At 40.0% G+C, this 18471-nt stretch overlaps 1 long non-coding RNA gene across 1 annotated transcript; it reads right to left on the reverse strand.

Moving 5' to 3' along the window:
• Window positions 1–7476: 7476 nt before the first annotated feature.
• LOC122458528 lies at window positions 7477–18135 on the reverse strand. Its single transcript, XR_006278569.1, has 3 exons — window positions 18124–18135; window positions 16333–16341; window positions 7477–8085 (listed from the first exon to the last, which is right to left on the reverse strand). It is a non-coding gene; the product is annotated as an uncharacterized LOC122458528 (long non-coding RNA).
• Between the last annotated feature and the right edge of the window lie 336 nt (window positions 18136–18471).

Here is an 18471-nt window from a genome sequence, read left to right on the forward strand (position 1 = left end):
TTCAAAATGGGAAGAGCTTTGTGTGGGTTTTGCATATTTGTTCATGTAGTGCACTGATGTCAGTATCTTTACCATTCAAAGTTAATTCCAGATGTGTGCCCTTGTTTTTTCCCCCTCTAAATTATGAAATAACATTATTCTTTCCCATTAGTCTTTGGTGATTACATTTTTAAAAATGTCTTTAAATTAGAAACATAATGTGAGACATGCATTGGTCTATGTTAGGAAGGGAGCCGTGTACTAGAAACTTTGACCCTGCAGGAAGCATGTTAGCTTCAACCAGGACTTCACCTTGTTTGACCCTCTTTTCATCAACTTCCTGCCTGTCAGATGCTGTAAACTCAGTTTCCCCAGCTGTTTCATAGCTTAGCGTGTTTTCTATTTCTCAGTCTTTTGTAGATTTGCTAGTGCTTCAGGAATGTGAAAAGAGTAAATACACTCAATTTTCCCCTTTTGCAAAACAAAAAAAAGGAGAGTTAGGGTTTAAGTAAGAGAAACTCTTTGCAGTTCTCTAACGGCACTTCTCTAATGGCTCTTTGTCCATTATTCTCCTTCCTTAATTGAGTAGTACATATTACTGCAAGTTGAATGGTAGCTAAAACATTCTAGCATTTTCCTATATCAAGTTTCCATGGGCAAAGGTTGGGGGTTTTTTTTATAGAAGTCTTTTCTGATCGATCTTCAAAGGGTATGTTGCTTTGATTGCACCTTAGCAAGATCCTGAAGAATTTTACTTGGCTCTTCCTGTGCTCTAGTCCATATTTTTGTCTCATATTTTTATTTGACTTTTGCAGTGGGACAGAGGGATCTTGTGTGTTGTTTTAAACAGAATACAGCAAATCTTGTCACAACAGCGATATAGGCACAAACCGGATCTGAACATATGAAGAATGTTAATTTTTGTGAACTGTACATCTTTAACAAATTAGAGAGAGGTCCATTTGGAAACATTATTGTTGTTATATAAAGTCCCATAGAGCTAAATTCTGTACAGACGTATAGTAACACAACAGTGGCTGCAACAATCAGCCTACAATTTAATAAGAGACAAAGGGCATGAGAGAGTTTATTAAACAGGAGGGGCTCTGAGTTGGAGGGTAGTTTTGTTTTTTGTTTAAAAAGCAGTGTAACTTTTAGATGGGATAGAGGCTTTCATAATGGTGGTGGAGTTTGTTTCTTTAATTGAGCAAATCACGTTTAACCTATGCTGGGTTAAATTCTGTATACAAATAAATAAATAAATGAATAGTGGGCCAGATCCTAAGCTGCTGTAAATCTGCTGAAGTGGGGTTTAGATTTACTCCCATCTGAGGATCTGAGACTCTAAGTGTATCGGTGTCTGGTGTTGTGCGCTGTGTCGTTAACACAGGCATGTAGTTTTTGATGTTTTTTCCTCCATCCATTACGTACAACTACCCAGCCTGTCCTTCCACTACCTAACCCCTGAATTATAGTTCAGAAATTGCTTACTTGTTGATGTAAAACATATAGCCCAGATTGGCATAGCAGATAAAAAATAATAAAACTTTCTATTTAACTAATTCCTTTCATCTGAAGAAGTTGGGCATTGACTTGAACATGAACAGTATTGAGTGAGTCAGGGATACACCAAGAAACAGAACCTGTGTTTCTTGACACTCACAGTGTGTCTACACTGCAAATTAAGTTGTAATTATAATGCAATAGGCATACCTCCACTACCTTTAATTTAGTTAGCATGGGATAGTAGTGAAGACATGATGGAGTAGCTCTAAGAATGAGATTAGCCCATCAGAGACTCTGTATGTACTTGGGTTGCTAGCCTGCGCTGAAGTTTGTGCTGTCACATCTTCACTAGCTATGTTAAATCTAGCACGGGTATGTCTGTCCATGCTACAATCACGTTTATGCCTCAGTCTGCTGCTCTAACTGTTTTACACCATAGTCACATTTTAACAACCTAAACTTATAGTGGGTACTTTATTAATCTCAATAGCTTTAGCATCTTGATGGACAAATGAATTTATCAATGGAATCATTTCAAATCAGCCCTGAGAACCGCTATCTTTAAGTCCAGAGGTCCTCAGGATTCAGCCATACCAATAAGCCAATTTTATTAGCACTCAGAGCCTGATGAATAAAGATATTTAACCCACAGAGGCATAGTTCAGTGGAGTTGCACCAGGGGTGAGTTTGGCCCACTGTATGGTAAATGTTGCCTCCTAAATTTTCTTTCTTTCGCCTCCATATCCTTTGAGGATATGTTTCAGACATTCTTGCTCAATCTTGCTGGCAGTGGCTTGTTCCCGTGTCAGAGAAACAAGGCATTATGAATTCCATTTGAAGAGCTAGGTAATAAAAGTAGAAGTTTGGCAAGGCCAGGAAAGGAACCATTCCGAAGACTTTCATGTTAGTAGTAGGGAAAACATTTGTACATGCTCATCCTGTATAGCTGGCTTCCTGTACCCTTTGCTACTTAGAAAGTGAAATATGAGTTGACCTTTGCAGAAACATAAATGTAAAGAAAAATTTATACCGATGACATTTAACATGAACTTCCACTCGAGTCAACGAAAGTCTGTCTGTCCATTGACATCAATGTCATTTAGATCAGGCTGAGATGGAGGAAAATTTGTAAAAATTCATGCATGTGACTTACTTACGAGCAGGCTGGCCAGAGTGAATTTCATAATTATTACAGACTTCAGGAGAGCTTAAAATTAGGCATTTGCTTAAGTAACTAACTGAATCAGGGCCTCAAGAGGAAGCTACTTTGCGGCTGAATCTAGCTGTACAGATTCTCATGCATGATACTCTGATGCTTTTACATTACTTGTGTGATTTGTTTAGCAGTAGCACCAAACTCATATGTAGGTTTTCAATGATGTCATCTGACATTGCAGCTTAGTAACTATTATCATTATTAAAGCTAGCATTTCTAACAGGATTATGAGAGATAATCAATTTTTTTTTTGTTTTTTTAAAGAAAGGTCCTGGTACTGTTTCAAAGCATTTCAAAATACTAAGTCTGGGTTATTTTATATGTCACAAATAACTTCTAGCTGTAGGGTAAGGTTTATGACTATATGCTAGTGTTAAACAAACAAAACAAATAAAAAAACAGCTTTTCAGATGGGAAGTAGCTTAAGAACCAATTTGCAAACCTTTGTTCCTGTGAGATGATCCAATGGTAGTCAGGAGAACTGCTTTCAGTTCCTTGCTCTGCCACAGAATTCCTGACTTTGGAAAAGGCCTGCGAATTAGTCTTTCTGTCTCCTGGTATGTCTGCCCTGCAATAAAAGACCCATGGCATGGCCAAGGCTGGCCTGGGTTGGCTTGCAGGGCTCAGCCTGAGGGGCTATAAAATAGCATTGTGTGGGCTGAAGCCCAGGCTCTGAGACCTTGCAAGGTGGGAGGGTCTAGGAGCCCAAGCTCTAGCCCAAGCCCCAACTCTACATTTCAATTTTATAGCCTTTTGAGCCCAAGTCAGCTCCCCTAGGCTTTGAATCTCAGGGTCATGTTTTGGGTTTTTTTTTTTCAAATTACAGTGTAAACATACCCTCCATTCCCCATCTGGAAAATGGGGATAATGGTACTTCCCAATCTCATAGGAGTTGTGAGGATCAGTACATTAAGAATTGTGAGGTGCGCAGATATTAGATAATGGAGGCCCTATAACAATCTTAAATAGACGGATAAGTAGTCCTGTGGAAGCCCATGAGAATATCCATGTAGATATACACTTAACACTTGAGTTAAAGTATCTGGGAATTTTATGGTTGCATGTATTGTTAATATTAGATGTTTAAACTCTGAGATATAGCTTCAACAGCCCCCTTCTCTCCAACCTACTATGTTTACAGCCTGCTCATTTAAAGGTACTCAAGGTTTTTAAAAAATGTTAACAAATGATGATGATGGAAAAATACTTTTGCTTGTATTTTTAATTATTTTTATTTACTTTATATGGTTTCCAAGATGTACCAGTGTTATTTGTTTCCATGGATGAGTTCTAACCATTTTAATTGCAAAATAAAAAGATTGTAATGATATTAATGCAACCTAGGACATTTGTAATATTGTACTGTTTACTTGGGACTTTGGCCCTTTTCATCATGAGCAGACAATGGCTATTACTTTAAGCTGGAGTGACACAGTGCTTATCTTAGGACCAGATTGTGCCGTGGCAATATTTTTGAGTCATAACTGCAAAGAGCAAGGTGTGGTTGACAAGTTGCCTAAAGGAATTTTGGCTTTTTACACACACAGGGATTCTGGGATACAGTCTAGTAGCTCTGTATTCGTTAGGTGACGCAGACCCTTTAGAAAGCCAGCTTATCTGGGTCCTTTAAGATTCCCCCATAAAAAGGGGAATCCTCAAATGGTTTGGAGCTGGAGTAATAATAATACCTAGCTCTTAAATAGTACCTTTCATCAGTAGATCTTAAAGTACTTTACAAAAGAGGTAAGACGTATCATTGTCCCTATTTTACAGGTGGGAAAACTGAGGCACAAAGATGTGAAATGACTTGTCCCAGCTCACCCAGCCAGGACAGTGACATAGTCAGAAATAGGATCTATATCACCCAAATCACTGAACAGTGCTCCATCCACTGGGCCATGCTGCTGCCTGCGTTGTTGTAGTTCTGCAAGGTAGGGGACACTTCTCAGGGGAAAGGGAGCATGGCCAGAGTATTCCTGTTCCCTGGCAATCCATAGAGGCTGAAATGGATTTTTGGGGTGTGCCAGCTGGGTATAATTTAAAACACCTCTGAGCCTGCTCTAAGTTTTGCCTGCCCCCAGTTGACAGGGAGAATACAAAGGTGGGTTAGATCTCTCTTTGTAACCTACCTCCTTATCTACATTAAGTATGTCTCAGCTGAAATGTCAGCTGCAAAAGAATAATAGTAAAAATGCAAAAGAGAAGTTGGTCTGTTATTGTAGGGAGACAACACTAAGGTACTTTAACTGGCTAGAGCATACCATATACAATTTGTTTTTTCTACATTTTCTTTATCAAAAAGGGTTGATTTGATGCAGCACATTGATTATGGAGTGGTTAATGCTCTCACAGGTAAAACTGGATTTGGCTTGAGGATACTGCTAAGAGGATTCTTGGTAAAGAAAAATAGTGCTTTATTGGTTTACAGTGTTGCCAAGAGGCTATAATAGAGTCCTACAGTCAAAGTTAGGATTCAGAAATGAACTACATACTTGACAAATATTTTTTGAAAGGGTATTAAGTTTAAGTTTGGATATTTCAAAGCTTGTATAGCTCTGTTTTAAAGAACATTCATTCAAGGGTACTCAGTTTCCTTCAGGCAAGCAGACCATTTTCAGGTTTAATTGTCTTTCACATCTTCGTTAAACTTGAAAAATGTTCTAACAGCTATAAAACAGGATGAGGGGTGTGTTTTGGGGTTTTTTGTTTTTGCATGTGTTTTCCAAAATAATTCACTATGGAAGGAACAATATGTTGACTGTTATCTCTGAGGCCAATTTTATATTTAGACTCTCTGTGAATTAATTTGAGGGAGGAGAGGAAAGCTTGCAACATCCCAATGTGTCTCCTGCAAGACTGAAAAGTTCATGACTCAGAGTTTTCTTCAAGATTAGCAACCTTGAGTTTTATTTTTAGTGTCTATTTTTCTTCTTCCTGGGAAAGAAAACATCTTTACCTCTCACTTCAAACATAAATTTGGAGTGAAGAAATTGCTGTAAAAAATACTTAACGTGGACTGTTACAATTTATGCTGTTGACTACAAGGGCTATCATGCATAAAATTTTATGAATTTCATTGGCCAGAAAGAACTGGAAATTAACAGTTAATATTTAAAAGTTTACTTTCCTATGCAGTGCATATATAGGCGCTTATCCTAGGGGTATTAGAGTTACATATATATACCATCTGGGATCATTACGTTTGATGAAGTATTTGCATCACAGCCTATTTTTTTCAGCCACTCATAACATTATGAAATATTCCTCTATAAGGCTCTCAAACTACCTTGCCTCGTTTCTGCCAGAAAGAGAGGATTTTTGGAAACTTTGGGTAAAAACGGTTCAACTATTTTAGAGTGTGAGGAGAGTGGAAAAAACCCCAATTTCTCCATTATTATAATAAAAAAAATCTTGTAACCTTTATTTGAACCACTTTGCAGTGGCAACTGGTGGGGTTGAAAGGTGGAACTTGGCAGGGACAAAGACTTGATTGAACAAAAGTGTCTTTGGGATAGATCTTCAGCTGGTCTAAATTGGAGTAGGACTTCAGTGGAGCTGTACCAGTTTACAACAGGTGAGAATCTGACTCAGTGAGTATTTTGGTGAAAATTGGCTTAGTCAAATTATGAGGCCTTAAAACCACACATTGCAAGTGAAGTTAATTTTTAGTAATGATAGTTGCTAGAAATACCATTTACCTCCCAATGTTTGGAAGGTGATATGTTTCACTGACAAATGTGCGGGGCTCTGGGACAGGGTTCACCCCATATTAGTCCTGAAGGGATTAATTTGGCCCCAAAGGGGCCAACTGACCTTCACAGTTGCACCTGATGAGAGACCCGGGAATTTTTAAATACAGTTTGCTGCTGGAGCCCAGCTGGGGGAAAAACTGTGAAAGGATTATAAAGAGGGGAAGTTTGTAGTAGTAGAGGCTTCAGGGAGATACTCTGCAGTCTAGGAGCTGAGATGGGGAGGAGGAAATCTGGGAGGGGGAGAATAAGTCCTGGGATCTGAGCCCTGAAAGAAGGGTCAAGCCCAAAGGAGTCATGGGGAAAGAAAGCCTTAGATGGCAGCATAGGAATAAAACCCAGGGAAACAGCAGCAAGGAGAGGGGACAGTGTAGACCTTGGCTTCTGGTTATAGGGTCCCTGGGCTCGAACCCATTGTATCTGGACAGCTGGTCTGGTCAGACTTTGATACCCCAGGAGGGCTTTATTGTGACCTAGTTAGGGGGCTGAGTCTCGAAGAGAGAGTACTGCAGTGATGGAATCAGAGGGGTAGCCATGGTAATCTGTATCCACAAAAACAATGAGGAATCCGGTGGCACCTTAAAGACTAACAGATTTATTTGGGCATAAACTGATGTGATGGGCATAAATTGATGTGATGGAGTGACCATCGGTAGGTGGCGCTAGCTGGGAAGAAAGCTGCTATGCCACTCCTGGCCAGGAGGAGGTGCTCTTGCAGTGAAGATAGCCTGTTTCAGGATCCCTTAACTATATGGTAATGTGCCCATCATTTAAGATGTGCACTGAATAGAAAGCCCTGCCTCATTTATTATAGTATAGGGCTTTTATGTTCCTGCCTTGTTCTCTGTCCAGTAAAGTCCATATTGACAGTGACAGGGCCAAATGCACTCTCCTAAGGCATGGGTTCAAATCCTCCTCCCTTTATTTATGTGGTAGGTGTCTGGCAACATTTTTCTGTTGTAACAGATGGCCAGAATACAAAAAGGAGTGCAGAGCCTACAGAGACCTTATTCAGGCAAGATGCATTGGTTTGGACAGCTAAAAACTATACTTTTACTGTAGAAAGTTTTTAACAATACTGAAAAATGGAAAGGGTGCATCTACACAGCCTGCGGCAGTGAGCCTCTAAGCCTGGGTCAACAGACTCGGGCTCACACTAAAAATAGTTGTATAGACGTCCTTTCTTGGAGGAGAGAGGGGTGAGCTTCAGAGCCTGAGCTTCAGCCTGAGTGACAATTTTTCAGTGGTGTATTCACTCAATAAGGCAGGATTCTACAAATTCCTTAGGTTGGGTTAGGTTGTGCCATGCTTATTTACATTGAAAAGTAAATTATTATTACATAAGTAGACATATTGAAGATAGTGGGTATAAATTGGTTTCTGCTGGCTGAAGTGTACTGTAATCTACTTTGTGGGTAAAGTACTCAGTGAGGGTGACAGAATCTCACATTTTATGAGCATTCAGTGAGTCAAGTACTCCACACACTCTGTCAAGTAGCCAGTGAATGCAGCACAGCTCCATAGGTGCCTGAGCTTCATTGACTGTGCCTCTTGCAAGAGTCAGGAGATTCCAGTGACTTTTAGGCAAGCAGTTTCAGATTACGTGTGTGTGTGTTAAATACAAATTTTAAAAAACTAGAAAATTCCATTAAAATATAAGTACAATAATGAAGCTACAACTTTTAACATTTTAACATTCAAAGTAATGCCAGCATTAAGGTTGCATTAGCATTTGGGTCAAAAATAAAAGATAATTCAATTACCATTTGTTTTACTTTTTGAGTTTAAATAATTCCTATTAATTCTGGTAGTGAATTATGCAAAATTCAAAGTGGTTTACGCAAAATCAAATTTTCATAACAAGTGAGCTGTAAATTTATGTGCTATCTTTAATAGTATCTGGATAAAGCTGACATTTCTCCAATAACTATGTTTTTCATATTCTCTTGTTTTTCTATATGTGAATGTGTACTTATTCCAAAGATGTTCCTTTTGAATTTGAAAGGATAGTTCAGGTTTAGATGGAAGAGTCTAGTAAGTAACTTTTTAAAAGTGGGTAACACTTTCTAGAGCTACGTGACACAACCTGTCCTTGAAAGCAATCTGAAATAATTATTTGCACTTAATTTTCTTATACACTTATGTCAGTTGAAGATTAGGTTGCATACAATTTAAATAATGTAAAAATATTGTTTTAAGGAGCAGCATTGATTGCCCTGTGGAACTGTGACATTCCCCAGGGTACAATCTGGACTGAAGGACAGCTTTGTCCCCTCAATTCTCCAACCTGTGGTGCCTTTTTACACTGCTTTGCAGAGAGAGCAACCACTCCTGGTCTGCTCATACACAGCTTCCAGCATGTAAATCACACTCAGCTATACTATAGAAGTGCTATAGTCAGCCACCCATGAATTACACTAACAGCAAACTCTCAGTCCCAAACTTTTCCCCAGAAATGTGCATCTCGTACTGCCCAGCCCTCTCCTGGACAACACAAGTTCATATAAAGTCTGTCATTTCATTAATAAAAAATTATGTGCACAAATCTTGTTATCCTAAATAAAGTTTCCCAAACACTTCAATCCAAACACACACTGGGTTAGATAAAACAATAAAACAACTTTATTAACCACGGAAAGATGGATTTTTAAGGATTACAGGTAATGAGGCATAAAAGTCAGAATTGGTTAAAAGAAAATAAAAGGTAAAACTCAATTAATATCTAACTTAAGTTAAATGAATTCAAAGCAATGCTCACTACATGCTTTAGCAGTCTTACTAGTTGGAATCTTTTCAGCCAGAACCCCTTCCCCAGTTCAAGTGTTACTGTCCTTGTTCTTCAGGTTTTGATAATACCCTGGGCAGAGAGAAAGGGAAGAGTCTTTTAGGGTGTCCATTCCCCTTCTTTATAGCTATTTCTTTGAAAATCATCTCTAGCTGAGATTCAGGAGACAGAAGGTCTGTGTGACTGGGAAAATATAGTTTTCCTTACTCATAGCTTTTTCCTGCCAAAGATTGGCCACTTAACTGGGTGATAGTCCATTTGATTTTGTTGACACCTGAGCCATCCAGTTTGCCTTTTGTCTTTTGAGGGACTGATTTGTGCCTGCTTTTCTAAACTTGGAACATGTCTCAATAATGTTATACAGTAGAATCTTATAACTTTAGACCATTCCTGTAACACCACCTACTGCTACAACCAACATTATCTTGCTTCAACTAATATTTAAGGTCTTCCTCCCAATTCCTTTCCAGTCCTTCTCAACTAGGGAAAATAAACCTTGCAGCATGCCCTGAAGCTGACATGCCCTGTTACAGACTAATCGGGGAGCAATTTCAAAAGCTGGAAGGCCCTCACAGAGAATGGCCAGTTGCCTCTGTCTCATACACAACTGAAGCTCTAGGTCAGGCACCTCTGCTAATCTCAAATGTGGGCCTCTGGCACAGAGAGAGTAGGCCACAGACCATGTAGATATTAGATAATAAGATCACTCTTCTAAAGAAGGTAGAGCAGAGGGGTGGGATGGCTTAAGGGAATCATGTATGTCCAGCGAGCCTTTCGTCTTTAACTTATTGGTTCAGACCAGTCCTAATAGTACAGGGACTAAGTTATTACCAACTGTTTGGGTACTTGTTTTGCTCTACATCAGACTTCAGTGCAAGTATCCACAGCCATAAAACCACCATTACTACTGGTACTCATGATGGTAGGGAGCCTAATAACAGACTGGGCACAGAGGCCAAATTAACTTCTCACCCTCTAAATGTGTTTCCACAGAATCAAAAATGAGACATACTGTCAGAGCAGGAAGAGGAAACTATCTTTAAAAGTGTGTGTGTGTGTGTGTATAAAAGTCAAAATAAATAGCAATGTCATCTGCACTTTAAGGGCAAAAGTCTCCCCTGTATGAATGTATATGATTCTCATGAAGTTAATAGCAGCAAATGGCATCTGAGGACAGAATCTGACTTTTAATTTGAATGTTTCACAAACGTTGTAGGACACCTTTTGAACAGATACATTTACACCAGTCTCTCCTTCATGGGAGCAAAATTTCCTCCAATGGTCAGTTTTTAAAAAAATGTAAAGAAAAAAATACATAACCAATTAAATGATTGCAGATAATGCAAAGGAAACCACCTCTAGCACCTCTAGCAACCACAGAACATTTTTATTGCTCGCAGTCTAATTATAGGTTCTTCTTCTCCATTCAAAATTGGGCCAATTTTCAAACTTTTACAATTGTGCCTTGTGAATTGGAAGGGCTAATCACTCAAGAATATGAAAACAGTAATCATGTAGGAATATAATTTATAGTTTGCTGCTAAATTAAGATGTTAAATGCAATAGTGAGTACATGTTATTCAAACTATGATCTCACCTTACTTATTTTATGATTTGGTTAACTATTATCGGTACTGTATTAAAATGTCATATAAATGTATACTGCTATAGTATCTCTTATTTGATAAGTGTTATCATTGTCATAGTTCAGTTCTGTTGCCTGTCCTGGTTATTATAACATCCTCATTATGAATATATATTTGTTATAGATGTAAAGTTCAGAATTAGATCTATTTATGTCAAATTTCCAATGCGTTTGGGATTTTGCTTTAGGCCCATCTTTAATTTATATATATTTAATGTCTGGGGAAGAGTGATATGCCATATAAATAAATTCAATTCTTAAATTAATGAATGCTGGTAGCTGAGTTTATTTTTGTAAATCAGTGACATTCTAGGAAATTAATGAAATAGTTGACTGATTTTTTTCCCTGTATATTTCCAATAAGGAGGTCATTAACCTCAAAATAATAATCTAGTTGAAAAACATAAAGCAATTTGGTAGTAAGTTTTGGGGCTTTCTCGGGGTTTAAAATGGACTCATTCCGTGTGGGGTTTTTATTTTGTTTGTTTTTAAAGTTTCTTCAACATTTTCATCAAATTTGAAATTAAACATTTTATTGAAGTCGTGTTTTTAAATTGTTAATTGAACATTCTGGTTTATCAAAACCACAATTTTGGTTAATGGACATTTTTTAACTGAAAGCTGCATTTTTGATAAATAAAGATAATAATTTTAAACATGATTTTGATTAAAAACTTTTGAACCTTTGTTTAACATCCCCCATCCCCCCACAGTATGGAAAATGAAAAATTGTGGTGAAAATTACTATTTTTATTTTAATAAGGCATTTTTGTCAGATGAATGATTTTTTTGTATATGAAAAATTTCCACCAACTCAAATAGATTGAATACATGGCAGACATTATTTTGATGGTAAGGAAAGTTTCCTTGTGAGTAATGGGTTTGCATGACCTGAAAGGATGGAAGGCTTTGTGGTTAAAGCACTAGACTGGAACTCAGGAGATTGGGTTCAGTTCCAGGATTTGAGTGGTGAACAGCGGAGAGGCTAACAGAGGGAGTTTGCCTGGGATCTGTCCGAGAGGAGGTATGCTAAGTGTTGCACTAGAGGGGCTGTGTTGTTGAGTATCTGTGTGTCTGTTGCGGGGACAGTTTGTCAGTTTGACCGTGTGCTTGATTGTTTGAAAAGTGTGAATTGGGAATGCTTTGTTCCAGGTGAACCTTGAGTGGGCTTGACTAAAAAAAAAAAAAAAAAGGCAGTCAGCTGAGAACCAGCTGAGCGGTGAACAGCGGAGAGGCTAAGAGAGGGAGTTTGCCTGGGAGTTCGCCTGGGGAGAGCCCACTAAGGCTTTCATCTTGCAGGCTTCTCTGAGTAGTTACTACAACGCCTGAGGAAGCTTATAGAAGGAAGGTAATATGGATGGTGAGCACTCAGCTGTTGTTACCTGCACAGGATGTGCCATGTTTGTCTTTCTTCCACAGAACAGAAGCGACTTTGTCTGTACAAAGTGCAAGCTGGTCTCCATATTGGAAAAGAAGGTTCAAGTTCTGGAGAAACAAGTATCGACCCTGCGTTGCATTAGAGAAACTGAATATTTCCTAGACAGACATCAGGATACGCTTCTATGGGCACAACATTCTGAAGATTGAGAGGAGGCTGCACAGCAGGGACAGAAGGATAGTGAAGAAATTTGGCAGCATGTGACATCCAGAAGAAGAAAAGGGAGCTCCACGTACCAGCAATGCAGATACAGGTAAGCAACCATTTTCATGTTCTCTCCACAGGTACTAATGCGGAGAGTGGACTAGATGATACATCTGAGGGAAGGGAGCAGAAGGAGACTCCGCTGATTGGAAGGTATGAGATGCACTGTCCTAGGGATGGGGGTTCCATTACCATGGCTCCCAAGAGAAGGAGGCGGGTGATGGTGGTTGGGAACTCTCTCATCAGGGGACTGAGTCATCTATCTGCCGCCCCGACCAGGAAAACCGAGAAGACTGCTGCTGGCCAGGAGCTAGGATTCATGATGTGATGGAGAGACTCATCAAGCCCTCAGATCACTACACCTTTCTTCTTCTCCATGTGGGCACCAATGATACTGCCAAGAATGACCTTGAGCGGATCACTGCAGACTATTTGGCTCTGGGAAGAAGGATAAAGGAATTTGAGGTGCAAGTGGTTTTCTCGTCCATCCTCCCTGTGGAAGGAAAAGGCCCGGGTAGAGACCGTCGAATTGTGGAAGTCAAGAATGGCTATGCAGGTGGTGTCGGAAAGAAGGCTTTGGATTCTTTGACCATGGGATGGTGTTCCAAGAAGGAGGAGTACTACGCAGAGACGGGCTCCACCTAACGAAGAGAGGGAAGAACATCTTCACAAGCAGGGTGGCTATAACCTAGTGAGGAGGGCTTTAAACTAGGTTCACTGGGGGAAGGAGACCAAAGCCCTGAGGTAAGTGGCCAAGTGGGATACCGGGAGGAAGTACGAGCAGGAGAGCGCAAGAGAGGAGGGCTCCTTCTTCATACTGAGAAAGTGGGATGATCAGTGAGTTACCTTAAATGCCAATACACAAATGCAAGAAGCCTGGGAAAGAAGCAGGGAGAACTGGAAGTCCTGGCACAGTCAAGGAATTATGATGTGATTGGAATAGCAGAGACTTGGTGGGATAACTTGGTGGAGTACTGTCATGGATGGATATAAACTGTTCAGGAAGAACAGGCAGGGCAAAAAAGGTGGGGGAGTTGCATTGTATGTAAGAGAGCAGTATGACTGCTCAGAGCTCCGGTATGAAACTGCAGAAAAACCTGAGTCTCTGGATTAAGTTTAGAAGTGTGAACAACAAGGGTGATGTTGTGGTGGGAGTCTGCTATACACCACCAGACCAGGGGTATGAGGAGGACGAGGTTTTCTTCTGGAAACTAATGGAAGTTACTAGCTCACAGGCCCTGGTTCTCATGGGAGACTTCAATCATCCTGATATCTGCTGGGAGAGCAATACAGCGGTGCACAGACAAGTGCTGAACTAGGGGCAGAGCTCTTCTTGACCTGTTGCTCACAAACAAGGAAGAATTAGTTGGGGAAGCAAAAGTGGATGGGAACCTGGGAGGCAGTGACCATGAGATGGTTGAGTTCAGGATCCTGACACAAGGAAGAAAGGAGAGCAGCAGAATATGGACCCTGGACTTCAGAAAAGCAGACTTTGACTCCTTCAGGGAACTGATGGGCAGGATACCCTGGGAGAATAACTTGAGGGGGAAAGGAGTCCAGGAAAGCTGGCTGTATTTTAAAGAATCCTATTGAGGTTACAGGAACAAACCATCCTGATGTGTTGAAAGAATAGTAAATTTGGCAGGCGACCAGCTTGGCTTAACAGTGAAATCCTTGCTGATCTTAAACACAAAAAAGAAGCTTACAAGAAGTGGAAGACTGGACAAATGACCAGGAAGGAGTATAAAAATATTGCTCAGGCATGCAGGAATGAAATCAGGAAGGCCAAATCATACTTAGAGTTGCAGTTAGCAAGAGATGTTAAGAGTAACAAGAAGAGTTTCTTCAGGTATGTTAGCAACAAGAAGAAAGTCAAGGAAAGTGTGGGCCCTTACTGAATGAGGGAGGCAACCTAGTGACAGAGGATGTGGAAAAAGTTAATGTACTCAATGCTTTTTTTGCCTCTGTCTTCAGGAACAAGGTCAGCTCCCAGACTACTGCACTGGGCAGCACTGCATGGGGAGGAGGGGACCAGCGCTCTGTGGAGAAAGAAGTGGTTCAGGACTATTTAGAAAAGCTGGATGAGCACAAGTCCATGGGGCCAGATGCATTGCATCTGAGAGTGCTAAAGGAGTTGGTGGATGTGAGTGCAGAGCCATTGGCCATTATCTTTGAAAAATTGGAACACATCCTGCAGAGGGCAACAAAAATAATTAGGGGACTGGAACACATGACTTATGAGGAGAGGCCAAGGGAACTGGGATTATTTAGTCTGCAGAAGAGAAGAATGAGGGGGGATTTGATAGCTGCTTTCAACTACCTGAAAGGGGGTTCCAAAGAGGATGGAACTAGACTGTGGTCAGTGGTAGCAGATGACAGAACAAGGAGTAATGGTCTCAAATTGCAGTGGGGGAGGTTTAGGTTGGATATTAGGAAAAACTTTTTCACTGGGAGGGTGGTGAAGAACTGGATTGCATTACCTAGGGAGGTGGTGGAATCTCCTTCCTTTGAGGTTTTTAAGGTCAGGCTTAACAACGCCCTGGCTGGGTGATTTAGTTGGGGATTGGTCCTGCTTTGAGCATGGGGTTGGATTAGATGACCTCCTGAGGTCCCTTTCAACCCTGATATTCTATGATTCTATGATTTGCCATAGACTTCTTAAGAGATGTTGGGCAAATCACTTGATCTTTCTGTGTTTCAGCTCCTGAATCTGTAAAATGGGGATGATGATACTTCCCTATTTTATGGAGTGAGGGTAATTTTTCTTACATGTTCAGATACTAGGCTTATAAGGCCATAAAAGTACACATAGATGAAAGGAGCTAGGTGAAATTTTTTAACGAATTCTTTTAAAAAAAAACATGCATATTTGGATTGACCAAAACATTTTGTGAATTCGTGTTGATTTCAGCTGTTTTGTTTGAAATGGAGGAAAATATTGAAATGAACCAGGTAAATTTTTCAGACTAAATTCACAAGGGGATTTAGTCATTCTCAGAAGCAGTGGTGGTGAGAGTAATCCCCATATATATCCAATAGCCTAATGATTTGCGCACTCGCCTCTGGGATGTGGGAGACCTAGATTCAAATTCTTACTTTGTAGAAGGAATTTCAAGCTAGGTTTCTCCCCTCCCAGGTGAGTCCCTTCCCCCTGGCTTTGGGGTACTCTGGAGTAGGTCTGTCTCAGTCTTTCTTGTTGAAACTTCTTCACATTGTATAAAATACTTGAATAGTCACTGGGCCAGAGAATGAGTGGAAATGACTATATAACCTGGCGGTTAGGACATTCACTTGGGAGAGGGGACATCCAGGTTCCAGTTCCTGACCCAGAGTGGAGGATTCAAACCTGGGTATCCCACATCCCAGGTGAGTGCTTAACCACTGAGTCCTTGGGTATTAGGGGGACAGCACATCCCCCTTCTCCGCTTTTGTGAATCTAACCCTTCGTTTATTTTAAATAAAAGCAAAGAAAGATTTTTAAAATACATTTTGTTTAACCCAAAATGAAAATTTTTCAACTGTTCTGTTTGCTGAACATTTAAAAAAATGTTGGTTTCTATTCAATCTGCACTGATTTTTTTGCGCATTTCAGAACTGCCAGTAAACACTCTCCCTGCACCTCAATGAACTATTCACACAGCTCTATCGATGGAACTTCAATTCCAAATAACCTAGAAAGGGCTTAAGTCAGACTATACAATCACAATACTCACATTATATACAATAGAACCACATTTAGTACCTGGTCCAGCTCCCATTGCAGTTAAAGGACTTTTCCTATTTGATTTCAGAGTGGACTTGATCAGGTACAAAATAAAACTGGATATAGTGAAGTTCCCTTTGAAGTGAAGTAGGGTGAAAGTCCATAACTGATTTGGTGCCATGCAGTGCAAATGGCAAGTTTTGTGATACTGACCCATTTCTGACAGTAAAATATTTCAATCAGGGTGGGGAGGGGGAAGGTAATTCCTTCATTATAAGAGTGCTACAATATAAGACAAATAATTTAAAAATTGTTTTAAGTGTGAAAATAGAAAACAGGTATGCTTTCTTCTCTCCTTTCCCAAATACCAACTTTTTATTACCATAATTTACTAGTTAATTACTGCAAATGAGTGCCTGTGTTAAGATGTGAGGACAAAGTTTACTCCTGCTGTAGGTGGGCATGTCTCCCAATGGTATCAATGGGAGTTGGACTGTTTCAGGTTGGGGTGGGGGTGGGGAGGGGGTGAATTTGTCCATTATGTCATTTCATGAGTGATGCAGGTGCAACGACTTCATTTTAGTTTTTTTCTGTCAGTGGTTTTATATGCCCCTCCCCTCAATTGTTTAAAAATATGTTCTGTTATTGACTTGTGTGTATCAGGGAGGGAGGGAGTCTCTGGAGAGTTATGGATGGGGGAGGGTTATGACTTAAGGAACTGTAAAGAGCATTTAGGGCCAGATTTGATCCCTTATTCTCTGTAAATAGTGCCTGTGTCACATGCTTATACATGGGTGCCAGCTTATAATGCAAGACCCTAGACTAGGTCAGCAGCAGCAAGGATTAAACTTGAGTTCTTGGGATACAAAAATAGGAGCATCCCTTGTGGAGCTAAGTGACAACAGGCTTTTTGCTCACTGACAGTAGTATCTTCATGGAACTTTCTGGTTCACCACTAGAGGAGGACAGTGAGCCCTATTGTATGGCCCTAATTCTGCACCATTTAAGTCAATGGCAACTTTGACTTTAGTAGGTACAGGATCAGATCTATATAAATGTGGGTTATGTGACTCCACAAGTGGTCCCAATGTCTTCAATAATGGAATAAATTATCATTCAGCATGAAGCAGGTATCACAATCTAGCCCAGAGTAGATTACATAGGGTATTGGATGTTTAAATAAAAAAAATCCAGCAATATTATTGCTTATTGGCAAATCTCTTAACTTTTAAACAATTAAAGCAAAGAGCAGAATAATAAATGTTAGGGCTGGTCTAAACTGAAAACTTATATTGCCATAGCCACATCTCTCAAGGGGATGAAAAATCCACATCTCTGAGAGATGTAGCGATGTTGACCTAACCCGTGGTAGACAATCCTTCCGTCAACCTGGCTACTGCCTCTTGGAGAGGTGGATTAACTACAGTGATTGGAGAACCCCTCCCATCCCTACGATGGGTGTCTATGCTGAAGAGCTACAGCGGCACAACTGCACTGCTGCAGCGGTGATACTACAATATATTTTAAGTGTCGACATAACCTTAGTTATTTTCTGCCCCCCATATCTTCATTGGGTACAATACAAATTAGTAATAACCAGTTTTAGAGCCATGTTTTAATCAATGGCTGCTGCTTGTTATTTCCTCGTTCCTGAAAATTGCATTAAAAATGTTCATTATTACTTAATGAAAAATCTGGTGTGTAATTTTCAATACATATTTGTAATTTACTCTGTTAATGACTTAGAATGAACAGTATCCATACAGATAATTCTTGTAATTTACTTTTTACTTTAACTTGTATTATTATTTATTTTTTATCATGTTAGGCCTAGTGGCCACAGCTAATATAGGGATTTTACTAGAGTCTGGAAATAAGTACAGTAAGGGTATGTCTACACTACGAAATTCGGTCAATTTTATAGAAGTCGATTTTTAGAAATCAATTTTATACAGTTGATTACGTATGTCCACACTAAGTGCATTAAGTCGGCAGGGTGCATCCTCACTACCATGGCTAGCATTGACTTACAGAGCGGTGCACTGTGCGTGGCTATCCCACAGTTCCTGCAGTATCTACCACACATTGGATTTCTGGGTTAAGCTCCCAATGCCTGCTAGGGCAAAAACATTGTCGTGGGTGGTTTTGGGTAATGTTGTTAGTTGCCTCTCCCTCTGTGAAAGCAATGGCAGACAATCGTTTCGCGCCTTTTTTCTATGCAGATGCCACACCATGGCAAGCATGGA

This window comes from Dermochelys coriacea, chromosome 2 (assembly GCF_009764565.3).
Source record: "Dermochelys coriacea isolate rDerCor1 chromosome 2, rDerCor1.pri.v4, whole genome shotgun sequence".
Classification (NCBI taxonomy): domain Eukaryota; kingdom Metazoa; phylum Chordata; order Testudines; family Dermochelyidae; genus Dermochelys; species Dermochelys coriacea.